The 2,500-nt window shown below is 67.9% G+C and overlaps 1 protein-coding gene across 1 annotated transcript in view; it reads left to right on the forward strand.

The window, feature by feature from the left end:
* COLEC11 (collectin subfamily member 11) overlaps positions 1-2,500 on the forward strand; it is a 53,783-nt gene that overhangs the window by 12,184 nt on the left and 39,099 nt on the right. The window lies entirely within an intron of this gene.

A 2,500-nucleotide genomic window follows, 5' to 3' on the forward strand; every position in this document is an offset into this window, starting at 1 on the left:
ACCCGCCTCCTCGCCAGTTTCCCGGCCCTCACGCGGCCCACTTTCTCAGCGGTGGCCGTCAAGCACGGGGTGGAGCATCACATCCCCACCGTCGGGCCACCGGTCTACGCCCGGGCGCGCTGCCTCGACGCTGCGAAGCTCGCCGTGGCGCAGGAGGAGTTTGCCACGCTGGAGCGACTGGGCATCGTCCGGCGCTCCAACAGCGCATGGGCATCGCCACTGCACATTGTGCCCAAGCCCGGCGGCGGGTGGCGGCCGTGCGGAGACTACCGCCGCCTCAACGATGCTACCACCCCCGACCGCTACCCGGTCCCTCACATCCAGGACTTTTCCACCCGGTTGGTGAAAATGTCCCTCTTCTCCAAGGTGGACCTCATCCGCGGATACCACCAGGTCCCCGTCAGGCTGGAGGACATACTGAAGACGGCCGTCATCACACCATTCGGCCTCTTCCAGTTTCTGCGGATGCCCTTCGGGTTGAAGAATGCGGCCCAGGCGTTCCAGCGGCTTATGGACAGCGTCTTGCGCGACTTGGACTTCGTGTACGTCTACCTGGACGACATCCTCGTCGCAAGCGCGTCCCGTGAGGAGCACCTCCGCCATCTACGCACGCTCTTTGAACGCCTGGGCCGGCATGGCCTGATCATCAACCCCGCCAAGTGCCGGTTCGGCGTCACCGAAATCGACCTTTTGGGGAACCGCGTCACCAGGCACGGGGCCATCCCCTTACCAGCCAAGGTGGAGGCGGTCAGGGGTTTTCTGCGCCCCCGCACAATCAAGGGGCTCCAGGAGTTCCTGGGCATGGTGAACTTTTATCACCGTTTCCTGCCCCGCATTGCCCATCTCCTGCACCCCCTGCACGAGGCTCTCCGGGGGATGCCAGGCAAAGGCGACGTTGCCTGGACCGAGCCGATGGACGCGGCGTTCGCGGGCGCGAAGCTCACCTTGGCTAACGCCACCATGCTCGTGCACCCGGCGCCCGATTCACCGATCGCCCTCACCATCGACGCGTCGGACTACGCGGTGGGTGCGGTGCACGAGCAATGGGTGAAGGGAGCTTGGCAGCCGCTGGCGTTTTTTAGCCGGCAGCTCCGCCCGCACGAACGGCGGTACAGTACCTTCGACCGCGAGCTGCTCGGGCTCCACCTGGCGGTCCGGCACTTCCGCCATCTGCTCGAGGGCCGCCCGTTCGCGGCCTTCGTCGACCACAAGCCCCTGGTCTTCGCGATGGCCAAGGTCGCCGAGCCGTGGTCGGCCCGGCAGCAGCGTCACCTCTCGGCCGTGTCCGAGTACACGACGGACATCCGGCACGTCGCGGGGAAGGACAACCCAGTGGCGGATTGCCTTTCCCGGTCCGTCGCCCACGCGGTCCACCTCGGGATCGACTATGCCCGGATGGCGGCGGACCAGTCCGCCGACCCCGCCGTCTAGGCTTTTCGGACCGCCGTCACGGGCCTCCGCATCACCGAGGTACCATACGACGGCGCGGGCGCGGCCCTCTTGTGCGACATCTCCCTCGGCCGGCCTCGCCCCATCGTGCCAGCTGGCTGCCATCGCCGGGTTTTTGACGCCATCCACGGCCTGTCCCACCCGGGCACGAAGGCCTCCCAGAAGCTGGTTGCCGACAAATTCGTCTGGCATGGCCTCCGGAAGGCCGTCCGCGATTGGGCCAGGACGTTCCTCGCGTGCCAGCGCGCGAAGGTTCACCGCCACACCCAGGCCCCGCTGGCCCCGTTTACGGTGCCCGAACGTAGGTTCGACCACGTTCACGTGGACTTGGTGGGACCTCTGCCCCCCTCGCAGGGTTTCACACATGTCCTCACCATGGTGGACCGCACCACCCACTGGCCGGAGGCCGTGCCTTTGGCAGCAACGACGGCGGCGGACGTCGCGCAGGCGTTCATTGCCACTTGGGTTGCCCGGTTCGGCGCCCCCTCGGACATCTCGTCAGACCGTGGCCCCCAGTTCACCTCGGAGCTCTGGGGGGTGGTAGCGCGGGTGCTCGGCGTCCAGCTGCACCGCACCACGGCCTACCACCCCCAGGCCAATGGCCTGTGCGAGCGCTTCCATCGCGCCATGAAAGCCGCGGTCTGGGCCAGCCTCCGCGACGGCGGCTGGGTCGACAGGCTCCCCTGGGTCCTGCTGGGCCTCAGGACGGCACCCAAGGATGACCTGCGCGCATCCGCGGCGGAGTTGGTCTTCAGACAACTGCTGCGGGTGCCGGGCGAGTTCCTTCCCGACTCCACGGCACCATGGTCCGCGGCGCAGCAGCGCTCCGCCCTGCAGGAGACCGCCCGGAGGTTCGCCCCGGTGCCGATGGCGCACCACGGTTTCCTGCCGACGCACGTCGCCCCGGAGCTTCGCACGGCGGAGTACTTGTTCGTCCGCCATGACGCGCACCGGACACCGCTGCGGCCCCCGTACGACGGGCCCTTCCGCGTGCTGGAGACCGGGCGAAGCATTTCACCCTGGACATCGGCGGTACTCCTGACCGCGTCTC

The sequence above is a fragment of the Myxine glutinosa genome, chromosome 2 (genome assembly GCF_964187855.1).
Source record: "Myxine glutinosa chromosome 2, kmMyxGlut1.1, whole genome shotgun sequence".
Classification (NCBI taxonomy): domain Eukaryota; kingdom Metazoa; phylum Chordata; class Myxini; order Myxiniformes; family Myxinidae; genus Myxine; species Myxine glutinosa.